This window comes from Vitis riparia, chromosome 10 (genome assembly GCF_004353265.1).
Source record: "Vitis riparia cultivar Riparia Gloire de Montpellier isolate 1030 chromosome 10, EGFV_Vit.rip_1.0, whole genome shotgun sequence".
NCBI classification, from domain to species: domain Eukaryota; kingdom Viridiplantae; phylum Streptophyta; class Magnoliopsida; order Vitales; family Vitaceae; genus Vitis; species Vitis riparia.
In genome coordinates, this window is record NC_048440.1 from 19,859,858 (window position 1) to 19,877,507 (window position 17,650).

The 17,650-nt window shown below is 31.7% G+C and overlaps 2 pseudogenes; both read right to left on the minus strand.

Annotated features, from left to right (window-relative positions):
* The window catches only part of LOC117923196, a 3,015-nt pseudogene extending 2,852 nt beyond the window's left edge, over positions 1 to 163 (minus strand).
* A 13,891-nt stretch (positions 164 to 14,054) lies between these two features.
* LOC117924129 lies at positions 14,055 to 16,440 on the minus strand (annotated as a pseudogene).
* Between the last annotated feature and the right edge of the window lie 1,210 nt (positions 16,441 to 17,650).

Genomic DNA, 17,650 nt, shown 5'->3' on the forward strand with positions numbered 1-17,650 from the left:
AGAAGTCCTCAGACTCCAAGCGATTCCGATCCCGCTACGGGTACTACGAGAAAGCGGTCCTCACACTAGCCAAGGCCAAAAAATTCTCATTCATCGAAGACATCCTAGAACACCAAAAACAGTACAATGAGATCTCCACCGAAGTCTTCGCGGTCAGACTCATGACTCTATATGGGAAAGCGGGCATGTTCGAGCATGCCCACAAACTGTTCGATGAAATGCCAAAGCTGAACTGTGAGCGCACCGTCATGTCCTTCAATGCTCTTTTGTCAGCGTGCGTTAATTCAATGAAGTCTGATAAGATTGATGGGTTTTTCCAAGAGTTACCGAGGAACTTAGGGATTGTCCCTCGTTTCATACAATATTCTTGTTAATGCATTTAGTGAGATGGGGTCATTGGATTCAGCACTTTCGGTGCTTGATGAGATGGAGAAGGTTGGCTTGGAGCCTGATTTGATTACGTTTAATACCCTTCTCAACGCGTTTTATCACAGTGGTAGCTATGCTGATGGCGAGAAGATATGGGATTTAAGGAATAATTAAAAATAAATATTAAATATTAAAATGAGTTTTAAAATATATTTTAAAATATTAAAATAAATTAAAAATATTTAAAGTTTTTAAATAAACTTGTGTTTTACAAAACATTAAAAAACAATTTTTAAAAACAGTTATCAACCATGGTCTTAACTGTCCATATTTCTATTCATTCCTTTAAACTAGATCAAATTAAGTGAAAAAAAAAAAGAGAAAAAAAAGGAAAATAACAACATAATGCTTCAAATAAATCATGGATTTTTGAATTCTGTATATTTACGTGTTGTTCATCTTTTATGACCCATGATTTAAAGATGAATTTTTGAGATCTTTCATTTAGATGGTTGAAGTAGTTTTTGAACGTTCTTGTTTCAACAGGCAAAGATGTCTCCATAATTAGCCTAACAAAAACAAAATCATGGTTGATTAGTCAAGTAGCTAGCTGTTTTTATTGAAAATTCCATTTGGAATTAGATTCCCACATTAATCATGGCTTTATTATAACCTAATATCAATTTAGCATCTTGTTAATTGTTAAATTAAGCATGCATAGTATCAAATTACCAATTTTGTTAAAGTTTAAGTTTGTAGGAGTTATATTCACAATATATATCATACTTTTCTAACAATCTCCCCTCACATGTAGTGGCAGAGCTAAAAACTTTTGTTAAGGGGCGTGAAAGAAAAATATTATATTATAATCATTATTTATAAATTATAAAGTAAGTAATGATATTTTATATTATTGTTAAAAACTAAATAAGTTTAAATATTAATTATAAAAATGTATCAAATTAAATGACGATGATATTAAAAACACTTAAAAAATTAGATTTTATATATATAAAAAAACTATCAAGAATATTTAGAGAAAATTTTCAAAGAAATTAAAAAAATATAAAAGGAAAAATTATTAGAAATTTTCAATAACTTTTCTCAATTTGTAGCAAAAACCTTTAAAATTATTTTAAAAAATTCAATAATTTCTATTATAAAATTTGATATTTTTCAAATAAAGGAGGTACGCATCTTTACATCTCATTGTTTTACACCTTAATTTCATTTATTTATACCTTAATCTTATTTTTGTACTTATATTGAAAAACCTTTTTTTTTTTGTATTTTTAAAAATAAAGCTTATACTTTTTCTTCTTCTTCTTCAAATAACTAAATATAAGATAGTTGAAAGTAAAATCTTTTACTTAAAGCTTATGTTTCCAATAATAAATTATTAAAACACTAGTAACTTAATGGTTAGATTTTGATGGACTTACATTATATTCTTATTTCCAAGTAAAAATATAAGTAGCTAATAAGAACTTAACAAGTATTATTTTTTATGATTTAATTAGTTAAATTAACTATAAAAAATAAGTATAGAAAAGAAAAAAATTGAGTGACTAAGAAAGAATAAGTATGAACAATATTAAATAAGATTTTATTTTATTTTATTTTTTAATTTTAGTTCAATCTTAATATGTTATTACTAATTCATGGTAAATATTTTTTTGTAATAAAATTTAATTATAATTATTTTATTTTTAAAAATTTTAAACATAAATTTAAAATTGGGGGGTGGGGCTTAGACGGCTCTACTAGTGCTCACATGCAACTTGTAGGCAAGGATGAAAATATTGGTAATCACGGATATATCGGTACTTTGATTTTACGGATATATCGGAGATATATCAGCGGATATTTTGGAAAAAAATATCGATAAACTTAAAATTGACCAAAATTTATAAAAATATAAAAAAAACTTCATAAAAATGTAATTAGAAGTATAATGATATTTTTAAGTTGTTTTATTAAATAATTTGATATATGTATAATATGATTTATCATATTTGATAATAATATTGTATGCATCGATAAAAATATGAATTTTATAAGTGTACATTTATTATTAAATTACATCTAATATTATGATATTTGATTATAATATGTATAATTTTAAAATATATATTAATATTAAAATTATGATCCATTTAATTCAATTGTATTAAATAATATAAAATAAATTATGATATATGTACAATTTTTTAATATTTAATTAATTATTAATGATATTAAAAATACTATCAATAAAATTATATAATTTTTATATTTTTGGTAATCAATTAAAAGAAAATTTTGCATTTAATTAAAAAATAACTATAATTAATTTGCTCTTTAAAATATTTTTTTAATATTTCTTTATATAATGAGTTTAACTATATATAGGTTTAGTCCATATTATTTAACAAGGGCAAGTTTGTCCGGATGTAATTGGTGTGAACCTTAAACCTTTTGGTTTGGGGTTCGATTCCCCTCATCAGCAGGAGAAAGGCCATTTTAGGGGGACTATAGCTGCTTTGACTTCACTGTAGCGCGTTTGACCCACACTGACCAGGTGATATATCGCCATAAATCACATGGAGCGTTGTCGAGGACCACAACTTGGTTTCTGTTCCCTCAAAAAATGATAATCATCTATATGCACAATATTCTAGTCTCACTATTAAGTTTGCATCCCCATTTTCCCTATATGTATATATTTTCATTAGGTCATATGCTCGATTTTCAATTTCCTGTCGTTGACAATCTTCCTTTGCAGGACGAATTTTATATGAAACATGCACAAAACCTGGAGGAAGTTAAGAGTGTACTCAATGAAGTAGGAGAAGGTACATTTGAAGTTTTGCTCATGATTGATGCCATCCAACGACTAGGCATTGACTACCACTTCCATGATGAGATTGAAGCAATTCTACAAAGGCAGTATAGGATAGTTACAACTACGGATGATTTCAGAGACAATCTTTATGACGTTGCACTTAGGTTTTGGCTCTTGAGACAAGAAGGTTACTATGTGACTGCATGTGGCCGTTTTCTTTTTCTTTTAACTATAGTTTAACCTTCTCTGATTATATATTGAATCATTTGCTTTTTGGGAATGTTAATTTTCTTGGTAATGTATATGAATGAACTGATAGATGTCTTTAACAACTTTAAGGACAAGAAAGGGAAGTTTGAAGAAAAACTAGGTAAAAATGTCAAGGGATTAATGGGTGTTGAAATCCGTGCAACGATTTATGATGAAAAATAATAGAAAAACGAGAAAGAAGAACACGCAGATTTAACGTGGTTCGACTAATTGCCTACATTCATGGGAATATGGAAGGGATTTTCACTATGTATCAAATTAGGGTTACATAGAAGCGTATTTATATTAACCCTTAGGAATGATAATTCCAAAAATACAGTTGAATCGTAGTGCGGAGGGCAACGCACAACAAAAAGAAGTACAAGCCTAAATGGAAAATGTTATCGCTCCACTTGGCTCCGGTATTTGCCCCTTTTTCTCTATATCTCTTTTCACTCAAATATGAGTCACATACTACAACAATGGGTTTGTATAGAGCTTCACAGCTAAGTGTGCACAGAGAAGATATACTCGAAGAAGCAAGAAACTTTAGTAACCAGCACCTTAATGCATGGAACACCCACAATGATCAGCATCAAGCTTGCATTGTTAGGTATTGTGGATGATTTTCGGGGAATTATATCTTCTGCTGCTACAATTCTTCGTGTCTGGGATGATTTGGGAAACGCCAAGGTAATTCTCAATACTAGTCTTTGTTCCCTTGCACCACATGATCATTTCTTGTTTTAATAAATCCAAAATAATTCTAGTGATTTCAATGACAAGGCTATCATTTTTGCTATCACGACAAACAATTATCCACATTATTTTTACTTTTTATTTTTATTTTGATAGAACAAGTGCTCATCATGTTCACAACTATAATTATTGTACTTGTTACAAACAATGAGTCAGTGACACGCCAATTCACTTTATTGGTGGTGACTCTTCTAGCCAACCACTATAGGCGGGACCCAAAAAGGTTGTACATCTTTATAAACTGTGGCTGATATCTTTTGCACTTCTATGATTGCTACTTGCCAAATGTTAAATCATTAGGAGTTGTGCACTCTTTAAAAAAAATGTTATAAGCGTTTCATTAATCAAATCTCGACAAACTCCAAGACAAAGGGCCAGAGGCTTTTGTACCGACATACAAATTCCTATTGTGTGATCATTACGGTGCCACACGTTTAAGATTTATTTGAGGTAGAAAAAATATGTTTGATTATTAAAAATTATTTTTTATATTATTAAAAAATAAAAAATAATGTATTTTAAAAAATCTTTTTTTTTTTTGGACAATTGTGTTTTGAATCCACTTGAACTCAAAAATTAAGTTTTGATCCATATAAATTCATCATTTAAGCCCAAGACCTAAAGAAAGTGTGAAAATTGGAAAGAATAATATGAAATTTTTATATTTCCAGAAATGACATTTGCTCACTACAAAAAAAAAAATAGAAAAATATTAATTTAAATTTCATTCCTTTTGTAAACCTCAATAAAATTTAATATAATTTAGTGTTTTGAAAAAAAAAATACACCATTTTCCAAAAAAAATAAATAAAATTATTATTATTATTATTATTTAAAAATCAAACATTTTGGAAAATATATATATTTAAAATTGTGTATATAAAAAATAACTAAAAATATGTCAAATATTTTTTTTTAAAAAAATGATATATTTTTAGAATATATTTTTAAAAAAATTAGTTTTCTAAAAATAATAAATTTTCAGAATAATTATTTAAAAAATATTTAACATAAAAAAGTTTGTCAAACATTGTGGTAGAAAATAGTTTTGAAGGGTATATTCATCTCTTCATATTTTATATCATTCACATCAATTATGCAACTTATATGGACCAAAACTTAATTTTTGAGTCCAACTCGATATAAAACTAAATTGTGTTGTGACTGATATCTTTTGCAGTACTATGATTGCTACTCGCCAAATGTCAAATCATTAGTAGTTGTGCATTCTTTAAAAGTCGTTATAAGTGATTCATTAATCAAATCTCAACGAACTCCAAGACAAGGGGGTCGAAGCATTTTGTACCGACCTACAAATTCCTGTTGTGTGATCCTTACGATGCCACACGTTTAAGATTTATTTGAGGTAGAAAAAATATGTTTGATTATTATTATTTTTATATTATTAAAAAATAGAAAATATAAAGTATTTCAAAAAACTATTTTTTTAATAATTTTTATTTTATTTAAAAAAAATTAATTTAGAACATAATTATATAAACATATAAAATAATTAAAAATAAAATATTAAATATTAAAAATGAGGTTTAAAATATATTTAAAAATATTAAAAATATTTAAAGTTTTCAAATAAACTTCTATTTTACAAAACATTATAAAACAATTTTTAAAAATGGTTTTTAAAAACAGTTATCAACCATGGTCTTAACTATCTATATTTCTACCCATTCCTTTAATTAGATCAAATTAAGTGAAAAAAGAAAAAAGAAAAAGAGGGAAAATAACAACATAATCCCTTCAAATAAACCATGGATTTATGAGTTTTGTATATTTACGTGCTATTCATCTTTTATGACCCATGATTTAAAGATGAATTTTTGAGATGTTTCATTTAGATGGTTGAAGCAGTCTTTGAACCTTCTTGTTTCAAGAGGCAAAGATGTCTCCTTAACTGGCCTAACAAAATCAAAATCATGGTTGATTAGTCAAGTAGTTAGCTATTTTTATTGAAAATTCCATTTGGAATTAGATTTCCACATTAATCATGGCTTCATTATAACCTAATATCAATTTAGCATTATAAAATAATTAAAAATAAAATATTGTTATAAAACAAGGACAAATATAATGCAAATCAAAGTAGTAGAGATAAATATATCTTACTTTGATATATAATATGGAAGAAGGAATCAAGGAAGAGAATTGAGAAAGTGAAAGAAAGAGAGAGAGAGAGAGAGAATGAGAGGAAGAGTTTTCTTTCTTTCTCAGGATGCTTTTACATGGGGGGTAAGAAGCCTTTTATAGGCTTCATAATATGAACTCCCATTACTCATCTTAAAGATGAGTAAATGGAGTTCATAATGACCATCAATGTGGTCATTCACTACCCTTTCATTTACAACACTCCCCCTTGGATGACCACCATATTAAAAAATTATGCCTCATTAAAACCTTGCTAGTAAAAAACCCTATAGGAAAAACCTAGTGAAGGAAAAAGAGTACAATATTCTTTTCTTGGTATATTAGGATTGTCTCATTAAAAACCTTGCCAGTAAAACCCAGTAGAACAAAAACTGGACAAAGGACAAAAGAGTATAGTACACTAACACCCTTTTACAAGCATACTCCCCCTCATGTCGATATCCTTGAATTGACGCATTCCAATCCTGTGTATTAACTTCTTGAATGTTGAGGTTGGCAATGATTTTGTGAATAAATCTGCTAGATTATCACTTGAGCGTATTTGTTGCACATCAATTTCACCACTCTTCTGGAGTTCATGTGTATAAAAGCATTTTGGTGAAATGTGTTTAGTTCTATCTCCTTTAATATAACCCCCTGTTATTTGTGCAATGCATCCAGCATTATCTTCAAATAATGTTGTCGGGTCACCTTTGATAGAGGAGAGTCCACATGATTCACGAATATGTTGGATCATAGATCTTAGCCATATACATTCACGACTTGCTTCATGAATTGCTAGTATTTCTGAATGATTTGATGATGTGGTTACCATTGTTTGTTTGACAGATCTCCATGAAATAGCAGTACCATTGCAATTAAACACATACCCTGTTTGTGACCTGCCTTTATGTGGATCTAAAAGATATCTTGCATCTGCATATCCAAGCAATTGTTGCTTTGATTCCCTTGAGTAAAATAAACCCATATCAGTAGTTCCGCGAAGATAACGCAATAAATGTTTGATACCATTCCAATGTCTTCGAGTTGGAGCGGAACTATATCTTGCTAATAAATTGACAGAAAAAGCAATGTCTGGACGTGTGCAATTGACAAGATACATAAGTGCGCCAATAACACTAAGATATGGTACTTCAGGACCAAGTAACTCTTCATCCTTTTCACAAGGATGAAATGGGTCCTTTTTCACATCAAGTGATCAGACAACCATTGGAGAACTTAAAGGATGCGCTTTATCCATATAAAAACGCTTCAAAACTTTCTTAATGTATGTTGATTGATATACTAAAACTCCATTTGGAAAATGCTCGATCTGCAGACCGAGACAAAATTTTGTTTTTCCAAGATCTTTCATCTCAAATTCCTTTTTCAAGTAATTTGTTGTTCTTGTGAGCTCTTCAGGAGTTCCAACAAGATTTAAGTCATCAACATACACTGCAATAATTGCAAATCCGGTTTCTGATTTCTTAATGAAGATGCATGGGCATATAGGGTTATTCACATACCCTTCTTTTAGCAAGTATTCGCTAAGGCGATTGTACCACATGCGTCCAAATTGCTTTAATCCATACAAGGATCGTTGTAACTTGATTGAGTACATGCTACGAGGCTTTGTATTATTTGCATCAGGCAATTTAAATCCTTCGGGGATTTTCATGTATATATCATTATCTATGGATCCGTATAAATATGTTGTAATAACATCCATGAGACGCATATCCAGTCCTTCTGAGACTGTCAAACTAATTAAGAAACGAAATGTGATTGCGTCCATGACAGGAGAATATGTTTCCTCGTAGTCAATACCAGGTCTCTACGAGAAACCTTGTGCTACTAATCGCGCTTTATATCTTATGATCTCATTATTCTCATTGCGCTTTCGTACAAATACCCATTTGTACCCAACAGGCTTTACATCTTCAGGTGTTTGGACTACAGGTCCAAAAACTTCTCATTTTGTTAATGAGTTTAATTCTGCCTGTATAGCTTCTTTCCATTTTGGCCAATCATTTCTATGTCGACATTCTTCCACATTTCGTGGTTTGGGATCTTCATCATTTCTTATGATATCAGAGGCCACTTGGAAAGCAAAAATATTGTTAATAACAATATTATTTCGATCCTATTTTTCTCCCGTTTGTACATAACTTACTGAGATCTCACAATTTTCAGGTACTTATGCCTCTTCAGGGGCTTCTCATTCAATATGTGGATCTTCAGGGGTTTCTTGTTTAATATGTGCCTTTTCGGGGGCTTCTTGTTCAATATGTGCCTCTTCAGGGGCTTTCTGCATTATTTGTGCCTCTTCTAGGGCTATAGATTTATCAATTTTAAACTGATCAGTCATTTTGATGGTCTCTTCTGGAATGCCAAGTTTTTCTTAGGTTCTCCTCTTTTTGGCCTTTGAGCCGACAGGTCTACCACGCTTCAGGCGTATCTTAGATTCATTTGTTAACTGTCCTACAGGGACATCAATCCGTGCTGGAGTATTTGCAGCTGGGATATGTGACTTTGTCACTTTCTTGGTATCAATGAATGCATCTGGTAATTGATTTGCAAGATTTTGCAAATGAATGATCCTTTGAACTTCTAGTTCACATTGATTTGTACGAGGATCAAGATGGGTCATAGTAGATGCCTTTCAACTAATTTCTCGTCGTTATTCAGGAATCGACTTTTCTCTCCCTAATGATGGGAAAACACTCTCATTAAAATGACAATCCGCAAAGCAGGCTGTAAAAACATCGCCTGTCAAAGGTTCAAGATATCTTATGATAGATGGAGAATCAAAACCTACATAAACCCCAAGTCTTCGTTGGGGACCCATTTTAGTGCGTTGTGTAGGTGCAATTGGTACATATACTGCACAACCAAAGATTCGTAAGTGAGAGATATTTGGTTGTTTTCCAAGCACAAGTTATGAAGGGGAGTATTCATGGTAAGTTGTAAGTCGAATACGGACTAAAGCTGCAGCATGCATAATAGCATGTCCCCAGGCGGAAGTAGGTAATTTGGTTTTCATTAGTAATGGTCGAGCTATTAATTGGAGACGTTTGATGAAGGATTCTGCTAAACCATTCTGGGTATGAGTATGAGCAACTGGATGCTCAATATTTATCCCTACTGACATGCAATAGTCAATGAATGTTTGAGAAGTAAATTTGCCAGCATTATCAAGACGTATTGTCTTAATTGGATAATCTGGAAATTGTGCTCGTAATCTGATTATTTGTGCAAGGAGTCTAGCAAAGGCTACGTTACGTGTAGAAAGGAGACAAACATGTGACCACCTAGTAGAAGCATCTATTAAGATCATAAAACAACGGAATGGTCCACATGGTGGATGAATAGGCCCATATATGTCTCCATGTATTCTTTCTAAAAAGATTGGTGACTCAGATATGACTTTAGTAAAAGATGGTCTGATTATCAATTTACCTTGTGAGCAGGCAGCACATGAGTATTCATTGGGCGAAAGAATCTTCTGGTTCTTTAGTGGATGCCCATGTGAGTGTTCGATTATTCGACGCATCATTGAAGACCCTAGGTGACCTAGCCTGTCATGCCAAAGGACAAAAACTTTTGGGTTGTTGAACTTCTGGTTCACGACAACATATGATTCAATAGGCTTTATAGTTGTATGATACAACCCAGAGGAGAAAGCCGGGAGTTTTTCCATTATAAGCTTCTGGCCAGATATAATGGAAGTAATGTAAAGATATTCTACATTATCTTCATTCATAGTTTCAATATGATATCCATTTCTGTGGATATCTTTAAAACTGAGCAAATTTCTTCTAGATTTGCTAGAATATAACGCATCATTTATATGGAATCTAGTTCCATTTGGCAACATTATGTTTGTTCTTCCAGAGCCTTCAATTAAGTTTGTAGTACCAGATATGGTACTTACATTAACTTTTATTAATGTCAATTCGAGAAAATATCTTTTATCTCGAAGAATTGTGTGTGTGGTCGCACAGTCCGCGAGACATACATCATCCTCATTCATCTTGAGACCAAATAACACATGAATTTCAGATATAACAAAAAAAACATGGCATAATGTAAATAACAAAGTAAATCAGATGTAAATATAAGACATAATAATATATTATTTTATATATAAAGTAACATTAATCAATGTTAATTTTTTCATCATTTATCAAATGGTCTGTTTTTTCATTTGGACCTCCAAAGAAATCAATGTCATAGTAGGTTAGGTCCAATCCATCACCATCGGTAAAGTTCATCTCTATCTCTTTTCCTTTAGCTTTTATTGATGCTTGGTAAAGGTCGACCAAATGTTTGGGCGTACGACAGGTACGCGACCAATGCCCCTTCATACCACATCTATAACAATTATTCTCATGGTTCTTAGGAGGTTTATCTTGTATACGCTTCCCATTTTCTTGTATTGTCTCAGTATTGTTCCACTTCTGGTGGTGCAATGAGGCTTTCATTTTCTGAGAATTATTACTATAAGAATCATGGTATCGGGGATTTCTTCCACGACCACGACTACATCCTCGTCCTCGTCCACGTCCACGAGTTTGGGATGATATTGCATTCACTTCAGGGAATGGTTCAGATCCAGTTGGACGAGACTGGTGATTTCTCATCAAAAGCTCATTATTTTGTTCAGCAACAAGAAGACATGATATTAATTCAGAATATTTTGTAAATCTACGCTCTGCTGCTGCAGGAGCACATTTGAGGCATGAAATGTAGTAAAAGTTTTCTCTAACATGTCTTCCTCTGTGATTTTTTCTCCACACAGCTTTAATTGAGAGCTGATTTTGAAAAGTGCAGAGTTGTATTCACTAACAGTTTTAAAATCTTGCAACCTTAGGTGCATCCAATCATATCGAGCTTTTGGGAGAATCATAGTTTTCTGGTGGTCATATCTTTCTTTCAAATTACTCCATAGAGTAAATGGGTCCTTTACAGTAAGATACTCATTTTTTAAACCTTCATGGAGGTGATGGCGAAGGAAAATCAATGCTTTTGCGCGATCCTGCAGGAATGCTTGATTTCCTTGTTTGATCGTAGCTCCAAGGTTCATTGCATCAAGATGTAATTCAGCATCAAGGATCCAAGATAGATAGTTCTTTCCCGAAATGTCAAGTGCCACAAATTCGAGTTTTGTGATATTCGACATTGTCAAATAACTTCATATATATGACAAAACAATATTATTAAAATTAGTTATAATAACTTGATAGCATTGGTATAACTTTGATTATAAACAAAATCAAATAATTTGTTTATAACTTTTAACAATATGTAACAAAACAAATCAACAATAATATAAATATGTAAAATTTTATTCTATATAAATAACTTCAAGTTTAAGATACGAGAATTACCTTCAGAGCAATTCGTGCTGATAACGTGTTATAAAACAAGGACAAATATAATGCAAATCAAAGTAGTAGAGATAAATATATCTTACTTTGATATATAATATGGAAGAAGGAATCAAGGAAGAGAATTGAGAAAGTGAAAGAAAGAGAGAGAGAGAGAGAGAGAGAATGAGAGGAAGAGTTTTCTTTCTTTCTCGGGATGCTTTTACATGGGGGGGTAAGAAGCCTTTTATAGGCTTCATAATATGAACTCCCATTACTCATCTTAAAGATGAGTAAATGGAGTTCATAATGACCATCAATGTGGTCATTCACTACCCTTTCATTTACAACAAATATTAAATATTAAAATGAGTTTTAAAATATATTTTAAAATATTAAAATAAATTAAAAATATTTAAAGTTTTCAAATAAACTTCAGTTTTATAAAACATTAAAAAACAATTTTTAAAAACGGTTATCAACCATGGTCTTAACTGTCCATATTTTTATTCATTCCTTTAAATTAGATCAAATTAAGTGAAACAACAAAAGAGAAAAAGAAGGAAAATAACAACATAATCCTTCAAATAAACCATGGATTTTTGAATTTTGTATATCTACGTGCTATTCATCTTTTATAACCCATGATTTAAGGATGAATTTTTGAGATCTTTCATCTAGATGGTTGAAGCAGTCCTTGAACCTTCTTGTTTCAAGAGGCAAAAATGTCTCTTTAACTGGACTAATGAAAACAAAATCATGATGGATTAGTCAAGTAGTTAGCTATTTTTATTGAAAATTCCATTTGGAATTAGATTCCCACATTAATCATGGCTTCAGCACTTTCGGTGCTTGATGAGATGGAGAAGGTTGGCTTGGAGGCTGATTTGATTATCGTAGATACGTACGGAATAAGGGATTCGGACTAATCAATATGTGGAATAAGATCTGGTTTGAAAATGTGCATGCAATACCACTTAAGTAATAATATTTTTTTTGATAGGTATTAAAAAATACACTTTGATATTATAGCTAGAATCTAATTGAAAACAATCAAGTGATTAGTTTTTTTACCAATATTCATGACTAGTGTTAGCGTAAACAGAATCATTAGCACCGAGGTAAAAAAGTCTAATATTAAGTCAAAAAGAAATGCAACTTAATTTGCGATGCACCAACATTAATTTTGGTTGAGAGAACATGTGAATGAATCTTAGAATGATTTTTCTTATCATGAATTAATTGGGTCTCCGTCCATAGATCATATGTGCCACACAATTCCCTGTCACTATCTCAAGTAATTCCAACATCGATCATCACCATCAGAAATGAAAATTCACATGGGCCGCTATTAGCCCCTACACTGATAGCTTCTCTATTCATGGACCCCCATATTTCTTGACATAGACTTGCAGAGACTAGATAACAACTTGAAGCCACTAAATAGTTTGCTTTTGGTTGTTTCTGGGAGGGTGAAACAAATAAAGATTTTCTGAAAGAACTGTGCAAGATGTAGAACCAAAATATATATTTCACTGAATGATTGATCATGCTTAAATTTTATACATTTATTCTATCATTTCAGCTACTGAGAGATTAAATTTTTTCCGAAGTATTACATATGTGTGGCTTGGAATTGAGGCTGATGTTGGATCTAAAGAAACTAAACAAACCAGTTTTCACATGCATATTGAATTTATTTTTATTAACTCTTCATTTGATCAAGAGGCATACGCTTGAATTCGAGTTCATCATGCAAGGATTCAAATTCCTTTTTATATGTGCATTTCCAGAACCCTACTAAGCTTGTCATTTGGCATGATCATATGAGCCTGCTTTAGATCAAATGCCTAAGAAAAGTCCTTTGTCCCCTAGAGGTGATGGACAGGTCAACACAGAATAGTATGGCTTCACGTTGTTAGAGTACATGATATACAATGTGGGTTTAAGTCTTATAAGTTTAAGTTTTTAAAAAGATTTGATAGTTTTAATATCGTATCAGAGTTTTGTTTGGTGGCTAGTAGAACTTTTCTCCCACTCAAGATCAACTCCTTAACCCCAATTGGTTCTGATTGCTTAGCACTATATGAACATCTCATGCAATAAGGGATGACTCAAACTTGGGCTAGAAAGGGCCACGTCGAAGTACTTGAAAATCACATGTTTTCGTGATTTTGGGGAGCATTTCAAGTTTTTATCACATGGCTGCAATTATGATTTCGTGACGGAAAAGAAAACGTTGAATAGCCAAGCGTACCAGATGCATGTGGTAGTTTGGAATCATTTGCAAAAGGAATCCAAACCAAAGGATTTTCTTGTCTAGAGAACTTGCTTAGGCAGTGGAAACGGAAATGACTTGCAGGTAAATTTATTCAATAAGATTGCACTGAGGCCATGAGTATCTCCAATGGGATGCAAAAGAGGATGCTGTTCTTGTAGGAAGAGTGTAAATTTCACTACATCAAAGCGTATCTCCAATAGGCTGAGGCAAAAATTTCACTCATTAATTTTGAGTGTTTCTGTATGGTAGATTCTCAAGGAGCAAGGACTTCATATGCTCCTCAAGGCCAGGAAGGCACTGTTGGTCATCATAACTATACATCAAAGGGACCATTCTTGCAATATTGAGGGAGCCTTTTGTAAAAGAAGTTGAAAATGGATTTGGAGAGAGGCATTCCTTGTTGAGGCGCTTCCACATATCTGAAATCATATGGGCTACGATTTGTCTTGCATTTTCAACTGAAGAGCCTCGGTGTTCCTTCAAGTAGCACTCTACATAGGACCCATCATGCCCGTCTTGATTCTCATCCTGTCAATTTATTCAACTTAGGGTGGTTCTGTGAAACCAAACATTATGACATACCACTTCAAAACATCAATTAGGCCAACACTACATTTAACTTTTAAGGCCACCTCAAAATAACTTTTTATAAACCAAACATGAAAAATTGTAGACATAGATTAATTAATAACCTGCATGTGGTTGGCATTTACCTTGGCGCTTCCGAGGTCATCCCAAAGACGAAGAATTGTTGCTGTAGAAGATATAATGCCTGGAAAGTCATCCACAAGTTCTATATTACCGCCTTCCGTAGAGAGCCCACTGGGTTCCACTTATGCTCCTTGTGGACCTTGGTACTGATCTCATTCGTGATGTCATCAAGAGTCTTGAAACACATCTTCATGTACTCTGGAAGCTCTTTGAAAGCAGACAAATCCCATCTATATACAATAATTAATGACACAAATTAGTGGAACTATGTATATATATACACACATACACACCCATTAGCGAATCAATGAATTAGTCCATTTCTACCTATTAACAGCTTCTGTGAACAGAGTGAGCTCATCAAGGGTTCCACCAACATCAAAAATGTCATCTATTATGTAGATTAGAGAGATAGGTTTTGTGAGCTCAATCCTTTGCTCTGACAACCTTGGATCTGGGATGATTGCCATTGGCCACATGTACCATTTCAGTGGTTGGTCTCTTGCAAACTTCAACTCCTCGGTCAAACCTAGGTCCTTCCACCATCTAATAATTAATATGGCAAATATTAGATAGAGATCAAAGTGTCTTAAGAATATATAACAAGAAAGTAAATATAATCACAATGCAAATTTTCAAACAGACTTGGAAATTTGAAGCATCTCCTTTTGATGCACGGATTTAACCATATTGAAATCTATTTTTGCTAATTCTTGCAATGCATTTATCCATCCATTTGTGCCCTGGAAATCAGTAAGGAAGTTTTTGGTCATGAACCGTGCCAAGCTCTTGTGATGGGGATGCTCCAATGTATTCTTAACAACTGCAGCTTGATGATGATCAAAATGTTGCAAACATGCATTAAGGAGTAGACTGCTGAAATTTCCGGCTTCCTCAAGTATATCTTCTCCTATACTTAGCTGAGAAGCTTCATACAAACCCATCAATCCTCTGATGTCTTGGCGTAGGTTTTGTTTAAACTTCCCCTCCTTGTTCTTGAAGTTATTCAACACATCTATCCATGCACATTAACCAGTAAATTCACTTTCAGAAACAAATGACTCTTGATAAATGTCGGTAAGGTTAATTAAAAAAGAAAAAAGAAATAAAAAGAAAAAGAAACCACCTGCGGGCACAGTGTAACCTTCTTGTCTCAATAGGCGAAAGCGGAGTGCAACCTCATAAAGATCTTCATCACAATCACCATGAATGCTAGATTTCATATACTGCTTCTGCAGAACTGCTTCAATCTCCTCTTCGAAGTGATGATCAATGCCTAGGCGTTGTATGGCACCAATCATCATCATGCTTTCCATTGCATCTTCTCCTAGTTTGCTGAACACATGCTTAACTTCTTTTAACTTTTGTGCATGTTCATTGTAGAACTCATCCTGTAAAGTTAGGAAATTAGAAAGTTAGAAAATGCATGGCATAATACGAACTATAAAATAATGGAAAACAGTAAGGCAATCTTAACAGTAAAACTGCCAAGTTCAGGTGAATGGTTATCTTTCTTTAAGGGGATAGAAACCAAGGTGTGATCGTGGGAAATACTCCATTTGTGAGTGTTAGGCATAGGCACAATTCTGGTGAAGTTAGTTTTGCCTATCTCTCTGGATTCGTTTGGGCCAACTGCAGGAATGGACCAAGCATAAAAGCCACAAGAACAGGCCATTAGGAGTAATAATAAATTATTAAATTAAAGAGAAGAGGGCTCGCAACCAGACTGAGGATGAATCAAGTTGTGAGGCTTGTAGTTTTGCTATAACAATGGACTGAATTTATAGACAAGGAGCCTTGGAGTCTTGCTTGTTGCTTTTTACACCATGGGAAGCTTTTCTCATGAAGCTTTGAAAGAGAAATAACAAAATTTAAAAATCAATTTTAAAAAAGAATTATAAAATCACTTTAATGCTTGCCAAGGAGATATTTAATTGGGGGTTCTTCCAAAAGAAAAATACTTCAAAAGAAAACCCTTTTATTAAAAATATTTTAAATAAAAATATTGTCAAATGCACACCAAGATAATAGTCATTGTCAAATTTTAGAAGCACTTAATGATGCCAAGTTATCATTCAATAAAATAGATACGAATTATCAAATTAAAAAAAAAAAATCAAAATATCAAATAAATTTAAATATTATAAAAAAGAATTACGAAAACATCCAAAGTACGTAACTTTTAAGAAAATAATAGGAATAAATTACTTCAAATATAATTTTTAATAATTTTAGAAACTTTTTAGCAAAGATAATCCTAAAATTTTTTCAAAGAATTCAATAATTTTTCTAATAAATTTTAATACATATTTTCAAATAATTAAATATAAATAATTAAATACATATCATTCAATAATTTTTCAAATAAGTTTTAAAGTCTATAATAATTATATGAAAAGGAAAAACAACAAAACCATTTTAAACTGATTTTAATTCATAAAATTTACTACCAAATGAGTTATTTTTTAATTTTAAATTAATTGTCTTATTAAAAAACTCTTAACACTTGAAGTTTTGCATGACTTTTTAATCTATTTGTCCAGTGAAAATATATATATGCATATATATACCTTCTATATTATTTGATTTAGAATCTATATATATAATAAAACAAATTTAGGAAAGTTAAAAGAAGTTTAGAAAATAACATGTAATTAAGATAAATTTTATATTTGAAGATTTTTTATATTGATAGGTGGAATACAATAAAATAAGAAATATTATATTTTATTTTATTTGCTTTTTATGATTTTTTAATTTATATATATGTATATTTAAGAAAAAGTCTAACACGCGGATCCTAAAATTGTTATCTATGTGATCTTGTATTTAAAACCTATTTTGAGAGAATAATCGCCAAACAATAATATAAATTTTTAATAAGAAATTAAGTAAAATCACAGCTCATAAATTTAAAAAATAATATTTCATTCTCAGGAAAAAGAA